This window comes from Periophthalmus magnuspinnatus, chromosome 24, assembly GCF_009829125.3.
Source record: "Periophthalmus magnuspinnatus isolate fPerMag1 chromosome 24, fPerMag1.2.pri, whole genome shotgun sequence".
In the NCBI taxonomy this organism is placed as follows: Eukaryota; Metazoa; Chordata; class Actinopteri; order Gobiiformes; family Gobiidae; genus Periophthalmus; species Periophthalmus magnuspinnatus.
Window position 1 is genome coordinate 3,810,088 of NC_047149.1, and position 21,022 is coordinate 3,831,109.

Genomic DNA, 21,022 nt, shown 5'->3' on the forward strand with positions numbered 1-21,022 from the left:
AACTCGGTCTAAACTTATTAAAACACTTTATCACTAACATTAAGTCTTTACTCGTTATTTCCATCGAGTTTAAACACAATGTAATGATGTTTGATATAGTATAAGCTTAAAAATACGGTTTTATTGCGCTAAAACACGTAAATTGCCCCCTCTGGTTGTTGCGTGGTCTCGGCGGATGAAAGGCGAGCTCCGTGCCACATCTTCCGCGGAAAGACAGCCGCTCCGCCCGGATGAGAGGGGCAGGGGAGCGGGCAACGCACAACACCGCACCCGCTAACTCTTCTGACGCTGTTTATCTCTGCTCCATTGCCGCTGTCCCCGGTCTGACGCTGTTACACGCGTTTCTGCGAAGTTTACGAGCGGAAAGAGGCGCTGCTGCCGCGGGTTCAAGTTAACGGTGTTGGGACCCGGCTGCGCGCGGACGCAACTGGGACAGAGCGGAGTTTTACATAAAAGTGCGCAAGGTAAGAGCTGTAAATGAGTCTGGGGTAATTATAATAAGCTTACATGTGAAATACGTTAGTTTTTTAAAGGTCCTATATTACGCAAAATTTACTCTTTAAAACATGTTATAATGCTGTTACCTCCTCAAAAACATACTGGAGTTGTGTTTGTTTCATTCACACATGTTTGAGTAACACTTAATATTAGTCTGTCTACATCCCCAAAGCTCAAAATGCTCTGTTTCACCTTGTGACGTCATGAAGTGGTAGTTTTCAGCAATGTTTCAGTTCAGTAGAGATAAGAAACTGGAGATATGAAATGATCCAAATGATTCTAGTGAAGGTGTATGGAGTTTAAAAACACAGTGGAGCACTTCCTGTATTACCACGTGATGACATCACAAGGTGGAACAAGGTGTTTTCAGTTAGAGAGAAGAGCTCAGGCTAAATATGCAGGGTTTGTGTGTTAAACATGTGTGAATGAAACAAAACACAACTCCAGGTCTGTTTGTGCTGAGGAAACGTTAAAACAGATCAGAAAATAGTGCTGTTAAGTTTAGTTTTGATAGCTGAAGTGGGAGTTACGACAGTGGAATGACCCAAAAACGCACCGTGAAGCCAAAAGTTCCACCCATAGACCACAAGAGCCAAAACAGCTAGTATTAGTCAGGACTGAGTTACACCCAGTCTGTGAGATCGGTGCTGAGGTGTGAATTGTTATCGGATATTTTTAGTTTTCATGTCATCAACTCTATAAATGGTTTGTAATATGTTCAGTTAATTAGTCCACTCTGTTTTTTAATTAGGCAGAGTAAAAGCCCCTCCTCAGATGAATCGCTCGACTATCTGGGGGCGGCACGTCACATGCAGGACTCCATGGAAATAGAAAGTTAAAGCATGCGTCGGAACATTCTCCATGGAGATAGATGCGTTTAATGCCATACTGTGGGAGATTAGAGATAAAGGAAGTTTAGAACAACATTTTCATGGAAACGAGCTTCCTCCAGGCTAAATAAGAGTCAGGTTTATGGAGATGCATGCTCGCTCTTAGTAAGGATGCATGTTTTTTAGTGCCATAAACACAAACAAAATGAAAAAAAAAAACAAAAAACATGCATTTACTTTTTGTCTATTTTTGGCTAAAAAGTTACATACAGTGGCTTTATATTTCTTTTCAGTCAAACCACAATTGTCCCCATCCTCACCCACCCTCGTATTTAAGTGTTTGAAGAGGCCTTTAGCTTCATTTGTACACACACCCATCACGCCTCATCTCTCTTTCCTACTCTCTCTTTTCACTTTTTCTCTCGCTCTCTTCTCTCTTTTCTCTCTTTTCTTACTCTCTCTTTCCTCTCTTTTCTATTCTTTCCCAATCTCTCTCTTTCTCTCTCTTCTCTCTTTCCCATTCTTTCCTCTCTTTTCTCTCTTCTCTCTCTCTCTTTCTCTCTTCTTTCTCTTCTCTCTATTTTTTATCTCTTTTCTTACTCTCTCTTTGATCTCTTTTCTCTCTCTTCTCTTTTCTCTCTGTCTTTTTATCTTTTTTCTTACTCTCTTATCTTTCTTTTCTCTCCTTTCTCACTCTTCTCTCTTTTTTCTCTCTCTTCTCTCTTTTGTCTCTTTTCTCTTCTCTATTCTTTTGTCTTTTTTCTCTCTGTCTTTTTTCTCTCCTTCCTCATTCTCTTCTCTCTTTTTTCTCTTTTCTCTTTTTGCTCTCTTTTGTCTCTCTTTATCTTCTCTCTTTTGTCTCTTTTGTCTTCTCTATTCTTTTGTCTTTTTTCTCTCTCTTTTATCTGTCTTTTTTCTCTCCTTCCTCACTCTCTTCTCTCTTTTTTCCTCTCTTTTTTCTCTTTTCTCTCTCTCCTTTCTCACTCTCTTCTCTCTTTTTTCTTCCTCTCTTTTTGCTCTCTTTTGTCTCTCTTTCTCTTCTCTCTTTTGTGTCTTTTCTCTTCTCTTTCCTTTTGTCTTTTTTCTCTCTTTTTCTCTCTCTTCTCTCTCTGTCTCTCTTTTCTCTCTTTTGTCTCCTTTCCCCTCCATCTCTCCTCCACCTCTACCTCACCACCCCACCGCCACTGGGTTCAAAGGTCACCAAAATGAAAAAACAAACTACTTTTATTTGAGTCTATTTGTTGGCTGTGATGAGATGTACAGCTCATGTATATCTCTGTGTGTCGTTTAGGCTCAGTGGTGTGTGTGGGCGGGGACATGAACAGTCTAATCAGATCATGTATTTTTGCAGAGTGTAATGATGTGATGTTTTGTGTTTAGTTCAGAGTTGACACCTTTTATTCTTGTATCTGTTTATGTGTTGTTGTTTAACGTAACTGCTTTTGTTTGTGACACTTGGTTGCTATGCCGACAGGTTGATGCAGAGGGTGTATTTGTTGGTTACTGTTTTGGAGTTTGGAGCTGTTGTTTTGCTGTTGTGTTGCTCTTGTTTGGTGGGTTACAGCCTGCACTGGCCCTCGGGATGGTAAGAAAATAAACAACCAGAAGAAATTCGGCGTGTTCCTTTACACCAGAACTCTACAGTGTATTGTTTGAGGTTTAAAGTGCATAAGACAAGCTTTCATGTTTTTCTCATTCTGACTTGGTTTTGTGGGATAGCACCTGTGCTAAATGTCAGTTAAATGGCAGTTTGTGGGGGAAAAAAAAAAGTTTAGATGAAAAGTACAAAAATGCAGGAAGTAGCAGTGAGTTGTAAAACAGAATCCCTCTGCCTTTGTCATCAACACACAAAAATGCGGAGGCAATTTTTATTTTTTATTAGTCAAATGATGACTATTATGTGGCTAACATGGCTTAAAGAGTACATTTAGCATGATGTAGTATCTTTAAAGTGCATATGACACATTAGACTGCTCCTCTCACTAAAACAGAGATTGTATAGATAGTATGGATTTAAGACTTTACTAAAAATCTTTCCATTTTCTACTTGAATTTCCTTAAGCTTACAGTGTTACTTCCTGTTTGGACACAGGCAGCACATGTGACATACGAGGTAATTCTGTACCTGTTACCTAGCAACTGTAATGTTAACAAGGGTTACACAATAGTTTCAATTTGACTAATAAAAATAAAAATAGTCTCTGCATTTTGGATGGAGTTTTCTGTGTTGATGACAGACACAGAGGGACTCAGCGATACTCAAGATGACATTTTTGCTGCTATTTTATCATTTTATTCTAGATAAAACGATGTATGCAGTATTATCATTTCACACATCTTCAAAACAATGCACTTCTAAAGTACAGTTACAAAGAAATATTACGATAAATGATAATACTGAAACTACTTTATGCTGCTGACACAAAGCAGATCCACTGACCCACAGGTTGGCGGTGCGATTCCAACTCCCACAGATTAATACTGTTGTTGTGTCCTTGGGCAAGAAGACACTTAACCTGCTCCATCCCCAGTCTCTGTGTACACTGGTGTATGGATGTGTGTGTGTTTAATTGTAATGTAATCAGCTAATAGATGTTTAATGCAGACAGATTTATTTATGAGCTGGAAGGAAGAAGCAGGTCGTCTGCAAAACAGATCTGGATGGAAAATAAATCATGTATCGAGTAAATGTTTACGCTGGAATTGAATAAGAATCGTCTCAGTTTCTCTCTGTGGAACCCGTCATTATTAATATGTAGTTTTACTGACATAGTCTGACTTGACCTGTCATGATAACACAAGTGTGATGTATCACTGAAGAAAATGTAGACGATAAACGATAATATTGAAACTAATCTATGACACTACTGTGAAAAGTAGAATTATCCCCTTTTAAAAATATAACGTCCAATATGGCTACAAAACACAAACTGCATTAAATATACAGCAGAATGCAGCACAGTCTGGATCTATAATGATTCACAGAAGATATTTATTAAACCCTCTACAACTCAAATCTTATCTTAGAACAGAAAAATAACAAAGTATAAAGTCCCCACGACAAATACTGCCCCCAACAATGATTGTTCCATCTCTTATGTGTTGAACGATAAATCGATACAGTGATTATTGTAACAGACTTACTGACTAACAGCACGTGCTCTACTCTTCCATCATCTTAAAGTCGAGACTGTAGTGAACAGCAGCACATCTGTCCACATGCAGTCAGTGTGTGATGCTAACAGTTTTATGACTGATACTACAGCCCCTGCCCCTGTCCTCTGCGGGCCACAGTGTGGAGTGACTTTACAAAGGTTACTGTGCTTGTTGGTTTTACTAAAGCTGCTCTCTGAGCACATATCAGCTCTGTGCTCAGGGCACAGCTCTGACACTGCTGTGGGCTCACAGACCCAACCCATAGACTGTACATAAATGGACATAGCCAATGTGCTATCCGCCACCTTCCAAATAGGAAGTGAGCATGGATGCACTTCTGGCTACATTGACTCTGGCTCCAATTCACTTTACATTGAAAAACTGTCACCTAACTGCTGCTGTCAGGCAAATGTTCATATTAACCCGCTCTATACGACTCTGGGGTTTTTATTTCACTATTGTGTGTATCTGCTCTAGCCTCGATGAGCTTCATTTGACTGAAGTCGAACACTCCCTTAGTCCCCTTCTTTATACAATCTGTGACCTGGCATCAGCAGCCTGAGCGCAGCCTCCACTCAGCTGTGTCCGTGCTGCTGTGGGAGCAGAGGGGACGCAGAGCCGAGACAAGGGGGGAGGAGAGAGTGTTTCAAGTCATTACTAACATTTTATGCAAATACTAAACATCTACATCTCTGAAATTGTGCTCACCTCACATATATATCTATTAAAATTCTGGTTGCATGTGTGTGAGTGCAACAAAAAATTCATACAGATGCAAAAAATTGGAGCAAAATGCTAGCATTTGGTCACAGTCTAGAGACCTGTAATACAGGAAGTGCTCCACTGTGTTTTTAAACTCCACACACCTTCACTCGAATCATTTGGATCAATTCAGCCCTAGAATTTCCAGTTTCTACTGAACTAAAAGTAAAAAGAGCTGTTAACTTAAAAACTACCTCTTCTTGACATCACAAGGTGGAACAGAGCATTTTGAACTTTGGAGATGTAGAATTAGTCAAACATGTGTAAATGAAACAAAACACAACTCCAGTATGTTTTTGATGAGGTAACAACATTATAACATGGCTTAAAGCTCTCAATGATCCATTTTGTGTAATATAGGACCTTTAATGTAATAAATCTAATAGCAGTGTATTGGGTGATTTGAGTGTGGCAGTGAGGAGGAGCAGGCCTAAAAATAGCTTCCTCAATGGGGACACATCTGCCACATGAAACTGCAGCTTCAAACTCATATCACACACTGCACTTAGATCATCTCATAGGCACCGTTCTCCTTTGTTTAGGTTTTACATCAGAGTTGGCAGAGCATCATATTACAGTAGCCCCAATGTGTTGGACAGAAAAAAATCACACTCAAATCCAAACAGGAATTTGAATGGCTGTATTGAGGCATGCAGCCATCCAGCTTTTCCATTACCACTTCAATACTTCAGCTTTAATTATCTGCTGATACCTGTCACAATAACAACATTTGAAGCACGATATATCTCTACAGAGATTTAATGTGATAATATTGGCAACAGTGGCTCATTTGGTAGAGTGTTAGTCCACTGATCGGAAAGTTACTGTATATGTAAGTGGACATAGCTAACTTGCTAGCCACTGTTTTCCAATTAGAATGTGAGCATTTGCGCACTTCTGGTTCTATTGACTGCAATTCACTTTCTATTGAAAAACTGTCACTCCTCTCTCTGAAACTACAGCTGTCAGACTCGTCATTTTGGTCTTAAAATGTTGGTATTAACCCGCTCTACATGATCCTGGTATTTTTATTTTGCTATTGTGTCCATAAATCAAGATATGAACTTTAATAACAGACAAATCAGGTGACTTTTTCCCCAACTGGCATTAGCAACAGGTTTGATTGACAGTGTTGCCAAAAGCCCGCTCCCTGCTAAACCAATGGTGTGGGTGGGAAGGGGCGTTACCTTCAACAGCCTCGCTCCTAATTGGCTCTTTGGTTGCTATGATACTCGAGGTTGGAATTCCAAACATTGAACTTGGCTCCAAATTCGCTCCTATAACTACTAGCCTCAATGAGCTTCATTTGGTTGGAGCTAAATGCTACGGGTGACGTCCACTTCTTTATACAGTCTATGGTGTCGACATAAACATCATTGGTCGAGCGGTCAGATCCACTGGTTGGTTTGCTGGTTGACGGTGTGATTCCAACTCACACAGATGAATGCTGTTATTGTGTCCTTGGCCAAGACAAAAAGTCCCCACAATAAAGAGTGACCCCCCAAAAATACTGTTCCATCAAACATATATTGAACAATAAGTCGATATAGTCATTATAGTGACAGGTCAGTCTGCAGTATCTCCCCTGCAGACGCCTAATGATAATGACTAAAGATTAAGATCGTGCAATTAATCGTCATTTCTAATGGTCAGCTATCAGGTTTGGAGTAGACTTCAGACCTTAGACTGTATATATAAATTGACACTGAAAACCTGCTAGCTGCCTTTTAGGCCAGATAGGAAGTGATCATGGGGGTGCTTCTAGCTCCATCGACTCAGCGTTACCTGCTTTGCTCTGGATTGGCTCTTTGGTTTGATCTGATACTCCCAGTCAGAATTCCTAATATGGAACTTGGCTCCAGATTGGCCCTTATACCTGCTCTAGCCTCAATGAGCTTCACTTGACTTTAGCTGAATGCTATGGGTGACTTCACACTCACATAAGTCCACTTCTTTATGCAGACTATGGTTCAGACTGTGAAGGAACAGATTTGACATGTTTTGTGTTTTTTGGCAAGGATTAAAGTCTAAATATGTTTTTTAGGGCTGGAAAATTCACAGAGAAACAAAGACAGCGTGAATCAGTCATATGATGTCAAAGAGTGATCTTTTTAATGGAGAGCAGGCTCATACACAGAATTTTGATGGTCCGGGGCAAGAAGCCTCACATAGACCCCCTCTAATATAAATAAACAGGAAAAGGGTCCAGTTCTGTTTTGTTTAGATGATTTTACACAAAAGGTGTGAGTGATTAACTGAAAAACTGTTGGCTAATGCTAGCTAGTTTGTGACTGTAATGTTACCTGAGAGGGACATGTTTAACAGCACAAATCAGCTCACCTGTTGTACCTAAATTAGTTCTTTCTTGCCACATTGCGTTAAACAAAACTCAGATTAAAGTCTAACTTGAGTCACAGAGCTTCAGACAGAACAGTGCCTTCAGTTAGCTTCACATCCCCAGGGAATGTTGATGACATCAGCTGCAGAGTATCGTGCTTCATATAGGTTTATCGTGTCAGTGTACTTTCAATACAATCACATTGTCCCTCACACGTGTTGCCGTGACAGCCAGGCCTAAACATTGATCTAAGTCACTCATGCCTGTTATCTGTTTGAACTGCTCACCATCTGTCTCCGCTCTCTCACCACACGCTCAGTACAATGGCACAGCGCTAATGGGGAGACAGGTCACAGAGACAGGAGTATTTTTGCACCTGTCGTAGACCTGTCCTCACCTTTGGTACACGATCTCACATATCACACTTTTTAAATGAGCTATAGATAGTCTCTCTTGCAAACACTACAAATACTAGCCAAACAGTACACTGTAGTAAATTTGTCCTCTGCGTTTGACCCATCCTTCAGTGTCTCCGGGTTAAACGTGACAGGAGCTTTGGACCCATCTCCAGATTTTGAGCTCGTCTTGGTCAGGACGACCTCAGCTGGATGATTTGACCTGGTACTCATGTTTTGAATTGATGGGGAAAACTGAAGGAAACCCAGCCAGACACAGAGAGAACGCGCAAACTCTTAACTATAACTATTTTGCTGTGAACCGAGAGTGCCCCCTACAGGAGGCAAAAGGTTATTGATCCAATAACCTGACCAAGACCCCTGATGCCTTTAGCTGCTACAGAGTTGTTTAGTTGGTGTGTAGTGAGAAAGTGATTTGCATAAGACTGTTGAGCTGTTGAGTGTGTCTATACACTAGTGTATGAATGTGTGTGTGGATGTGTGTGTGGATGTGTGTGTGAAGGGGTGTGTGTGGATGTGTGTGGATGTGCGTGTGGATGTGTGTGGATATGTGTGTGTGTGGATGTGTGTGGGGGTGTGTGTGGATGTGTGTGGATGTGTGTGTGGATATGTGTGAATGGGTGAGTGGTTCCCTGATGTCCCTGTTGAGTGCTGAGTGATCTGTCACACTTGGAATGATAGAATAACCCAATCACAGTGAAGTGTGTAAGTGTGATATGACAGGTTTGTATGTTTTTATAATTATGACTCGGTTAAGTGACAGTTTGTTAGAGTCCTGCACTTCTATGGAGAATTAACTGCTAACACATAACAACATCACCATGTTACCTTTTATTGTTTTGAAAATCAAACCAAAAACAACGTATTAATATGTTTAATACGTGCCCCTAAGTCACGCCCCCTTCAGAGCGCTATCACATCGCTAATGAAACTACTGCACATCACATCAGGTTTGTCCAGTTGCTGTGCATTGTTTTGCATCCTGTTTTTGTATATTTCTGGAGAACGGCTGTGTGGGAGTATGGATGGGAGCCTACGGGCTTGTGGGCTGAGCATTGGGCAGGATCTTGCAGCAAAGAATAATTAAATAATTAATTAATTATTTAAAATGTTAACTATGTTTTTGTGAAATGAGTATTGCAGAGGTGTAGTTTGTTATACTCAGTTATATTTACTTGAATAACTTAAAGAAATTATGATTTCCAGAGCATAGTTTCACTCCTATTTGAGTAATATTTTTATTGAAGTAGACAAGGCAAGTTTATTTGTACTGTACTGCATAATTTGTGCGCCAAGTAATTCAAAGCGCTTTACAGCAGAAAAAAGAAAAAAATCACAATCCAACAAATCCAAACATAAATAATCACCAAAAAATGAACATTAAAAGAGAAGAGGCACCTTTCAGTCATATGCACAGCTAAACAGAACAGTTTTGAGCCTGGATTTAAACATTGTCAAAGTAATTGTCTCACATCTTCAGGAAGAATGTTCCAGGTTTTAGTTGCATAAAACTGAAACACTGATTCTCCATGTTTGGTCCTGACTCTGGGACCAGCAGGAGGCCGGTCCCTGAAGTCCTCAGAATGCGAGATGGTTCATGTGGCACTAACATGTGGGAGATGTACTTTGGTGCTGGTAACAGTACTGTTATGTAAGTTAAAGTTGTGGTTCCTCTCCTCTCTGTGAGTGACTCTAAAGTGACTTGAGCTTCATGTCGACAATATGAAATGATTTGAACATTTGTGTCTCTTGCAGCTCCTTCAGATATGATTTAGTTTGTCTCATTTTTGTGTCTGTTTGAAAATACCAGATTTTGTGCAGTATTTAATGTTTTGTCCTTCACATTCACTTCAAATTATAAATCAGATGTTACGTCCCAACAGTTACTCTTTAAGTTACTTTTACTTGGAGTAGTTTTCCCAAATACTTTTTTTATCCTGACTTTCTTGAATTTCTTGGTCCACTACTTTGTACTTCTACTTGAGTGTTGTTATTTTGAAGTAACATTACTCTTCTATTCTAAATCAAATGCCCAACCTAGAGAAATTATGATATAATCTCCTTCACCCGCTCTTGTGAACATTTTGGACCATGTTGAAGAAAAAAGCTTTGTTCTCCGTGGAAGCCACCCACATGTTCTCCAGACCAGTATCTCCTGCGCCGGCCTCTGCGCTCTCCTGGCTCCTCTCGCATGTGTGCAGGCCTACACTCTGCTGTTGCCTTGACGACAGCTACGTCTGGGGAGCTGATGGGGCTCTGAAGCTCCATGGTTTCCTCCTCCATCTCCTGCAGAAAGGTGGAGAGGTGTCTGACGTTGTAGCAGATGTTAGCTCTGGGCTGTTCTTCACGCACGTGTGGAGGTTGGGTGCACGTGTCTGATTAGTATAAGAGCTTAGACGTTTAGATGATGTCTGTTTGGTTAAAGTTTAAAGATGTCTGTCGTAGTCGTAGAACTGAACCACAACTGAATCAGGACTGAACCACGACTGAACCAGGGCTAAGCCAGGACTAAACTGAACTACTAAACTGACAAACAGGCTGTAGATGTGTCCAGGACTGGCCCTCCTCTGTGCTGATAGAGTTCAAATCATGTGGTACAAATGAACTAATGTGAAGTTACTTATTTCACTACCATCTCAAAAGTGGACAATATTCACTCACACAGAGGTTTAAACAGTACAATACTTTTCTTTCCTTTAGCATCATGACGCTAGTGAATTCTACATACTTTTCTGGTGAGGATAACTAACTTAACACCCACACACCACCTCCTACTCTTATTGATTCTATATAGAAGCATCCATAAAAACCTGGGAGATCTGCATAGATTGTTCACCAAACAGAAAAAAAAGGAAACATGTGAGACTAGTTCCACAAACTGAATGACAGCACAGAGGAGCAGAGTCAGAGGAGCAGAGACAGAGGAGCAGAACCAGAGGAGCAGAACCAGAGGAGCAGAGACAGAGGAGCAGAGACAGAGGAGCAGAACCAGAGGAGCAGAACCAGAGGAGCAGAGCCTGAGGAGCAGAGACAGAGGAGCAGAAACAGAGGAGCAGAAACAGAGGAGCAGAGAAAGCATAGAGATGGTGTTATGCTTTCTACCATGTTATAAGGTCATCAAAAACCTGCTTGAAGTGGTTCTAGATGTCATCCATGCATGTCTGAGTAATCTAGTGATCTCTCCTGAGCCCTATTCAAACCCTCCATATGGTTAGCTGTAAGATTCTGTGCAATGCTCCACCCACAAGCCTATATCATTTTTACAGGGGTTCGATTATAGTGATAAATTAATTTCACAGGATTTTATAGTACAGCCTTTTTGATCTTCGAATACTTATTTGAGAGGCTGTTTTACATTTCTATTGAAATCACTGTAGTTAGGTATAGTTCAAATATAATAGATTTTGATAAGCACCTGGGTTTAACATTTACACTTGTCGACTGTGGTCCGTGCTAACTGCTAATGAGCTAATTGCTTACGATCCACTTTTAGTGAGTGTGTGTTATCTTACATTTACCATGGCCACACTTTCACCAATATGAAATATGGTGAAATATATATATGGTATATGCTATACTTCTTTTAAAAGCTCTGAACTTGCTCTATCCATTCGCTGTTTGACAATTACAATAAGTTCATACATTCAGGACTGGTACATCTGGTCCTGCCCTGCCCATGGACCATGTGCAGTTGAGTTGCCCCCCATGAGAGTTTGTGCGTCGAGAGTGAGCGGAGCGGCCGTTAAGGAGACAAGGGAACAATAAATAAATTACAAATTATAAATGATAATGTTTATGCTTCCAGGAGTTTCTGAACCATGTTCTAAACCTGCGGCTCTTTCACATCGCTCACACGCTTGTTCATGTCGTACCATGTGACCGCTCTAACCAATCAGCACTTGAGCTTAGCTAAAGCGGACATAGAGCGTAGCCAAAGCTAATGATTAAAAAATGTTTTTTTAAGACAACAAATGGATTTTGAGTTGAGAAAAAGTTTATGATCTGAAAATAGATAAAAAATTGCCCTAGAATTTGAAATCAGTAGGTGCACAGCTGAACATGAGCAGTTTGTGATCATATTACACTCTATGACAAAAATCCTTTCTGGTCCAGAGGGATATTTTCGTTGTAGTACTGAACCAGGACTGGCCGCTCAGAGCGCGCTGCTCAGAGCAGCACTGCTCATCTGAGAAATGAGCTGTGAGCATCAAATAAATCACAGCGCAGTTACAGTAGTATCGACTCTTGGTATCAGCAGCCCATTGACAAGTACAAGTACTGAAACATGATATCTAACTTGATACTGGTATCGGTATCAGTGCATCCCTATTCAAAACAATCAAAGGTAACATGGTGATCTAAATATGTTATGTGTTTGCAGTTAATGCCCCATAAAAGTCAAACGCCTCGGGGTCAGGCCAGCGCTGAGGTTGTGTTAGTGATGTTAGCAGTGTACCACACAGCACTGATATAAAGTAAATCAAATGTCCGTGTGCCTTATTAGTTCTGCTCCATCAGGTGTGCTGCTGTCTCCCCATGATCGGCTCTATCAGTGGGCTGTCACGTAACCCGGGCCCCCTCCCCTCCTCCCCCACTACATAACATCTGTACTGCGTCTGGCAAACAAAGCTGGGTTTTGTTTCAGACTAATGCGACTGAACCCAAGCTGAGTGCAGTAGTGCAGTCAGTTAAAGGGCCTTTATTACACATTTATTTTATATCTGTGTTATAATGTGGTATTATAATCCTCATCACAAACAGACCTGGAGTTGTGTTTTGTTTCATTCACACATGTTTAACACACAAACTCTGCATATTTAAGCTGAGTTCTTCTCTCAAACAGAAAACACTCCGTTCCACCTCCTGATGTCATGTGTCACTGTGTTTTTAAACTTCATACACAGCCTTGGAATTGCCAGACTATGAAGCTGCAGCTCTTGCTTTAGTCTCATTGAAACTTCTTCACTCCTCGGTGTACCAGAGGATACTGTACACATGGGTCAAATGAAATATTTTTCAAAAGACAACAACTTATAGTTAGTCTTTGTTTTGTAGAGTAAATCAGTCCAGCTTCTCTGGAGATGTACACAGACTAATGATAAAATGTTACTCAAACAATGAGTGAATGAAACAGCACACAACTCCAGGTCTGTTTTTGAGGAGGGAACAACATTATAACATGACTTAAAGCTCACAAAAGAGTCAGTTTTGTGTAATATAAGAACTTTAAGCATCTATAACCAAGGGGTTGCTGGTTTTAATCCAATCAGTTTATTGAAGTGACAGTTATGTGGCTGGTTAGAACAGGATATGAGTCACATGCAAATCTAAATATTATATGTATATGACTAATATCTAATGCTGCATATGAAATCACACTGGCACCTGGCACTTCCTAACATGATACTAAAGAAATGGCCCCAAAATCAATATTGATTTTGATATCTCAAAGATAATTTAAAGAAGACAGATTGTAAATCTGCTCTATAGTTATAATCTATCACACGTTGGAATCATTATGATATTATTTTGACATTTTAAATTGCAATACTGAAAGACTGTCACAGTGGGCGTCTGGAATACAGGACAATAAAGATTACTCAAACATACATGAATCAATTCAATTCAAATGTGTTTATATAGCACATTTAAAGGCTAAAAGTCATTTACACAATAACCCAGTACACAGGAAAAGAACAATAAAACCCCTGAAGTAAACATAGAGAATAAACAATAATACGTAAACTCATTTATGCCACTGACTCAAAAACCCAAGAACAGATTTATACCAGAAAAAAAAAAAATCTAAATCTACAACCCCAATTCCAATGAAGTTGGGATGCTGTGTAAAACTTTAAAAAAAAAACAGAATACAATGATTTGCAAATCCTTTTCAGCCTATATTGAACTGAATAAACAACAAAGACATGATATTTAATGTTCAAACTGATAAACTTTATTGTTTTTATACAAATATTCACTCATTTTCAATTTGATGTCTGCAATATGTATATTTGTTGGTATATATGTATGTGTATATGTGTTTGTATGTATATATGAAAAATGAGTTTGTGTCTATGTATTATGCATTAGTTTTTGTAAGTGTGTGTATGTGGGTGTGTGTACATACACTTGTGTGTGTGCACATATACAGACACATGTTTGTCTTGGTTTCATTCATGTGGAGCCCGGGGAGGAGGGTTGTAACCATGAGCTTGGGATTGGGGATTTTTTATTTTATTTTATTATTATTATTTTTATGTATTTATTTAAATTGCTCAGCTTCGGCCATGCTCTGAGTGAAGTGTAAACTTTCCAAAGAAGCAGAGTACTTTCATTTCCTGTCAAAGCCCGTATAAACTAACAGTATAAACTAACAGTATAAACTAGTGCACATGAATCATGATAACAGCAAAATAATGCTCTGGCTCCAAGAAAATCATAATATACACCTTTGGCATAATGTGTAGCATACAGGGTCTAGTGTGTTTATTTACACTATTTTCTTGTGGTTTTGTACTAGTTCTGGTACAGATTAAGACTATTCTAAAAATATTCAAAAAATGTCCCATGTTGTCCTATTTATGTCATTTGTCATCACCTTTAGCTGTTTAATTGAGCAGAAATACTAATTTTAGTATTGATTAGTATCAAAGTATCAGACTTTACTTGGCAGTTGCTTTTTCAAATATCTTGGCTCTCTGTGAACTTGTATGATGTGTAATCTGTGGATAGTTTAGATCAGCACAGAGATTTGGTCACTAATGGGAATATTCATCAATAAGTACAAAAACTACAACTCCAAAAACTGTGCAACATTAGTTGAAAGCCTCGGCATAACCTGAGTACATGAGACTCCTGTGGTCCCCACTTTTTCCAGCAAGACTCTTGTTTGTCTGTGGGAAAAGTTGTGGGGGCTGGAGCCTTGGCAGGGACCAAGGCAGGGACCAAGGCAGGGACCAAGGCAGGGACCGAGGCAGGGACCGAGGCAGGGACCGAGGCAGGGACCGAGGCAGGGACCGAGGAAGGGACCGAGGCAGGGACCGAGGCAGGGACCGAGGAAGGGGAGAGGCCTGTCACAATCAAAACAAAAAACTATATCAGCGTATTGTCAGTAAGTAATAGTTGGAACACTATTTTTTGGGCTATTTAATGTGTACAATTTCTTTGCATTTGGAGGATATTTTGTAATTGTTTCTGGACTGGAATAAAATTTTATCTGTAGATGGATGAAGAAATAACTTTCATTATTCCGCCTTCAAAGCACTTGAAGCACTTAAGTGTCTTGCACATGGACACAACAACAGCATTCATGTTGATGGTGGCTCATTTGGTAGAGCATTTGTGCCCTGATCTGAAGGTTGGTGGTTCAAATCCCACTCTTGACATAAACATCATTGGTAGAGTGGTCAGATCCACTAACCCACAGGTTGATGGTGCAATTTCAGCTCTCACAGATGAATGTATGTGTACACTGGTGAATGTGTGTGCTTTAGGGTTTTTGCATCATCATTTTTATATATTATTGTCTGTGCTTCAGAATGTGTTATCGTGACAGGCCTATGTGACGGAGGCTGAGGCGGGGGGTGTCTGGAGATGTGGAGGACGGCAGACAGAGCAGAGGAATGGAGCCGAGTCTGTGCTGTGTCACTGTCCCCCGTCTACGAACACTCTTCCTCTGAGTCCTGACAGGATCATAATCACCTAGTTTTCAACACAGTAACAGCATATGGGACTCGTACTACTACACTGACTACTGCAGAGAGACGTCGAGAAGGCTGGACTTTATGGGCTCGGGTTGTAGACTGTAGAAGCAGTAAAACAGCTCACATGTCAGACGTTTAGAGCTTAGAATGTAACGACTCACTGAAGAAATGACTCACTCCAAACCTGGAAAAATACATGTGTCAAATCATTTAGAATGGTCATACACCATGTTGTCACGATACTAACATTTCAAACTTGATTTTGATACTAAGGAATAGATTCAATACTCGATACCGATTCCAATGTTGAAAATTACAATACTGTGTAAAAAAGAGCTTTTAAAATTATCATTTGGGGCTCAAAACAGGTATCAGGTTTATTCTTCAGTATCAAAATTGGGGTTGAAATCTTATAAAGGTAAACATTAATAATGATTCTAAAATGAAAAGAGAAAAGTGCATATCCACAGCTAAACAGAACTGTTTTGAGCCTGGATTTAAACATTGTCAAAGTAGAGTCCTGTCTCACATCTTTAGGAAACTGAAACTCTGATTCTCCATGTTTAGTCCTGACTCTGGGACCAGCAGGAGGCCGGTCCCTGAAGTCCTCAGTCTGAGATGGTTCATGTGGCTCTAACATGTGGGAGATGTTCTTTGGTGCTGGTCCATGGAGAGACTTGTTCACAAGCAGAGCTGCTTTAAAGTCTATTCTTTGAGCCAACAACAATATATTATATTAAATCAAAATTGAGGATTAGCAGCAACTACAGTAGCAGTAGTAGCAGTAGACCCAAAGCCTCAGTGGTATAACGTTTGTACTCATTCCTATGTCTGTATTTTGACTGTCCTATTTTAGCCTGGTGTATTTTGGGTACTCCAGTATGTTTTGGTACACTAAATAGTAGCTTATATTTGTGTCCCCTCCAGCGTTGGCACTCAGAGAAGCAGAGGAGAGCAGAGAGAAGAGCAGAGGAGCAGAGGAGTGCTGCGAGGAGCTGACAGAGGAGCAGACAGAAGAGCAGAGGAGTGGTGTGAGGAGCAGAAACAGGAGCAGACAGGAGCAGACAGAGGAGCAGAGGAGTGGTGTGAGGAGCAGAAAGAGGAGCAGACAGAGGAGCAGAGGAGTGGTGTGAGGAGCAGAAAGAGGAGCAGACAGGGGCAGACAGAGGAGGAGGAGCTTGACTGGGCCTCCTGTGGTACTCTGCAGTGGAGGACTTTGGAGGTATGCAATGGAAACAGCTCATTTATGTGGAGGTACACTGTTCAACACAACACACTGTGCACAATCTAGTTGAGTAAAAAGGGGTGTGGCAAAAGCTCTCAAAACTTAAAGGTCCTATATTACACAAAATGGACTCTTGTGAGCTTTAAACCATGTCATAATGCTGTTACCTCCTCAAAAACAGACCTGGAGTTGTGTTATGTTTCATTCACATGTTTGACTAATCCTTTATTATTAGTATGTCTACATTTCTAGAGCTAAAAAATGCTCTGTTTCACCTTGTGATGTCATGAAGTGGTATTTTTTAATAGCTCCTTTTAACTTTAGTCCAGTAGAGATTGACAATTCCAAGGCTAAAATGATCCAAATGATTCTAGTGAAGGTGTAGGGAATTTAAAAACACAGTGGAGCACTTCCTGTATTACCACATGACATCACAAGGTGGAACAGAGTGTTTTCTGTTTGAGAGAAAAACTTGTTTGTGTGTTAAACATGTGTGAATGAAACAAAACACAATTCCAGGTCTGTTTGTGATGAGGAAACATTCTAACAGAGATCAGAAAATACCATACTATTTCAACTTTACACAGAAAACTACTAGGAAACTGTGTATTTATGTATATAATAATAATAATAATGCCTTACACTTGTAATGTGCTTTACAGGCTCGTCAAAGCCTCTCAAAGCGCTACACTATAGTCATTATTCATTCATTTCCACACTTGGTGATGGTAAGCTACTATTGTAGCCACAGCTGCCCTGGGGATACTGACGGAAGCGAGGCTGCCAATCTGCGCCATCGGCCCCTCCGACCACCACCTATCATTCACGCACACACCACTTTCATACTAGGCAATGTGGGTGAAGTGTCTTGCCTAAGGACACAACGACAGAACTTGGTCCGAGCGGGACTCGATCCTCTGACCTTCGGGTTGGGGGACCAACACTCTAACCACTGAGCTGAGTTATGTAAAAATACAGATTAAACTCATTATTCACTCCCAAATCTTCAGACATAAAAGAGACATGTTTGTGGCTCTGACACAAACATGTCTCTGGTGAAGTATTTATTTTATTTCTAGAGTGTTTAACATGTTGTCCGTCACATCCACCTGAAGCTCCATGTCCACTGCGTGACCCTGACCCCCTGACCTCTGACTTCTGACCCCTAACCCACACACAGGTCCCTTCCACTGTCTGACCCTAACCCACCTGCAGCTCCCTTCCACTGCCTCATTTTAAAATATTTATTAATTTGAGCAAAAACCTCATAGAGATTTAATGGGACAGGAAGTAGTGTTGCTAACAGTGAGGTTGCAGTACATTTAATGCCTTGCCATGCAACATTCGAATGGCAATCTCCATGGAGACAAGCATGTCCTGCGCCCTCCTCAAAAAGTGCACTTTTTTAAGCACAATCCATATCTCCATTTTGGCTGAATAGGAGAACATGCAAAACCATCAGAATGAAGTGATGCATTTGAATGGCACATATGAACCACAGTCAAATCCAGCCGCAGATGTCCATGTTTGACCGGCTCATCTCACCCGCCTCTAATCACTTGTATACACATGTATGTGGTCTGCAGGAGGCCCACAGAAAAATCATATTTACATGTCTCTTTTACATCTGTGACTCTATTAGGGCCTTTAGTCAAGTCAGTCAGTAGTGAGTGAGTGAGCTGAACATTTTTTTTTTTTTTTTTTTTTTATATGTAAAAAGCAGATTAAACTCATGATTCACAAATCCAATCAGTCATTATATAAATACATAGTTTTCTAGTACTTTGTCTGTGTAAATAGTTGTTTTTTGCAGATGTAGTGTTGTGAGTGCAGTTTGGGTCAGATACAGAGCAGTATTAAAGTGAAATTTTTAACTCGATTTTGATTCTAAGGAATAGACTCTGATATCACAATGATAATTTTAAAAAACTCTCTTTCTTTAGACAATCAATGTGATTTTCCACATTAAATGGTAGTACTTTGTTTTCTATCCCATGTGTCTTATATGTGTGTAGTCCCTCAGTGTTCAGTAGTAAGCTCATCGAGGCCAGCAGTTATAAGGGTGAATTTGGAGCCAAGGTCCCTATTTGGAATTCGGACCACTAGTATTGTAGCAGCCAAAGATCCAATCTGGACTAAGACTGTTTAAGGTAACGCACCTTCCTGCCTGCACCGCTGGTTTAGCAGGGAGCAAGGCGCGTCAATCAAACCTGCTGCTAACGCTAGCAGGAGTGACCTCAGGGAAAGAAGTCGCCTGTTACTAATGTTCATATCTTGTTTTATGGCCACAATAGCGAAATAAAAACACCAGGATCTTGTAAAGCGAGTTAATACGAACATTTTAAGACCAAAATGACGAGCCTGAGCGAGCAGCAGTTATGGAGAGAGGGGTGATTCAGATCCAGAGTCAACAGAGCCGGAAGTGCGTCCATGATCACACTGGAACATGGTTAGCTATGTCCATTTATATCTCCAGTCTATGGTTTCAGTACTAGTTTGTCTCGTTTTCAATACTTTTGACAACCCTATAGAGATACGTAATAGTTTTGAGAGCTTTTGCCACGCCCTCTTTTTAGTCGACTAAACATTCGTCTGGAACTTTCTTTAGTTGACTCTAGGCCCAGACTCCAGTTTAGCATCAGTGTGTGAGGGATAATAGTGAGCTGTAATAATGACATGAGATTACACAGACCTGCTTTACTCATTACATTTGCAGCAGTCCCACAGAGTCCTCATTCTCTCACCTCTCCAAATGACTAAGTGCCATTTGAAGACTCCTGGGTTAGCTCAAGGTGACAGAGGAGCAGGAAATGACAAACCAGCAGGGGTGGAAAATAAAAAGACTCACGTTACTTTCATTCTGAAGATTTTTTAATTGCGTTGTTTTAATACATTTTTAAACCTCTACTTGTACTTGTACTTGAGTATAATTCTAGCCGGGTGAGTGTAATTACTTTAAATTTAATCATGAAAGTTACTGAGTACTGTACAAGTCTAAATTATGTAATCCACAGCTGTCTCTACTCCTTTCTGTAGTTTTACCCCTTAATCCACATGTGTCAAACTCAAGGCCCGCGGGCCAAATGTGGCCCTCCACATCATTTTATTTGGTCCTTGACAGAGTAAATTAAAAGGTATGATCGTCTTAAAATGTCATTTTATCAGGAGATACGCAGTTACCCAGTCATATTTTAACATCTAGGCAAATACATATTTAATATTTGTAACTTGAATAAGTAATAAATACAGAAACAGTTAATTGAAAAGTTAAAAAAGTAGTTTATTTATTTATATTTTTTAGTTTTATTTTACATCTGGCCCTTTGAGGGCAGCCATTTTGCTGATGTGGCCCTCGGTGAAAATGTGTTTGACACCCCTGCCTTATCCCACCCAACCCAGTATGAAAGTGGTGTGAGTGTTGTTGGTCGGAGGGGCCGTTGGCACAGATCGGCAGTCTTGCTTCCTTCACTCTGCTCCAGGGCATCTGTGGCTATAGAAGTATCTTACCACCACTGAATGTGGAATGAATAATGACATTGTAGAGCTTTGAGAGGCTTTGATAAGCCCATAAAGAACATTTCTAAGGCATTATCATTTTGACAGCAGTACTTGTACTTGTAACGCCGTACATTTTTAGCCATCTTACTCTACTTTTACCTTAGTACAAATTGTCAATACTTTTCCCGCCACTGCAAATCACGACAGGGCACCTCATCAGGATAGACAATTTGGTGTAAAATTTCTGAAGTGAGGGTTAGGGTTAAAACCAAAAACACAAAATATACATAATCAGCTTACAGAAGGAGTATTTTACTTCTATGGGATATTAACTGTAACACATAACATATTTACATCACCATGTTTCCTTTTATTGTTTCGAAAATGCCATATTCACTGAAAACAATGTATTATCATGTTTTATAAGTTTCACCTTAGTTTTTGATGCTCTGCTCCTGTCCTCCCTTTGCTCCCCCTTCAGAGCACTATCACAACACAATCAGTGAAACTACTGCACATCACATCAGGTAGTGTATTGTTTTGTATCATGTTTTGTATATTTCTGGACAATTGTTGTGTGGGAGCATGGGTGA

The 21,022-nt window shown here is 40.2% G+C and overlaps 1 protein-coding gene across 2 annotated transcripts in view; it reads left to right on the forward strand.

The window, feature by feature from the left end:
• The first annotated feature begins 201 nt into the window (after positions 1 to 201).
• The window catches only part of hpcal1 (hippocalcin-like 1), a 36,196-nt gene continuing 15,375 nt past the window's right edge, over positions 202 to 21,022 (forward strand). The window contains exon 1 of one of the 2 annotated variants that reach the window (XM_055232125.1): positions 202 to 464. The gene's annotated coding sequence lies outside the window, so the exon portion shown is untranslated. Of the gene's footprint in view, positions 465 to 16,851; positions 16,929 to 21,022 lie in introns of those variants that run through there. The other variant, XM_033990736.2, reaches the window with a different exon arrangement.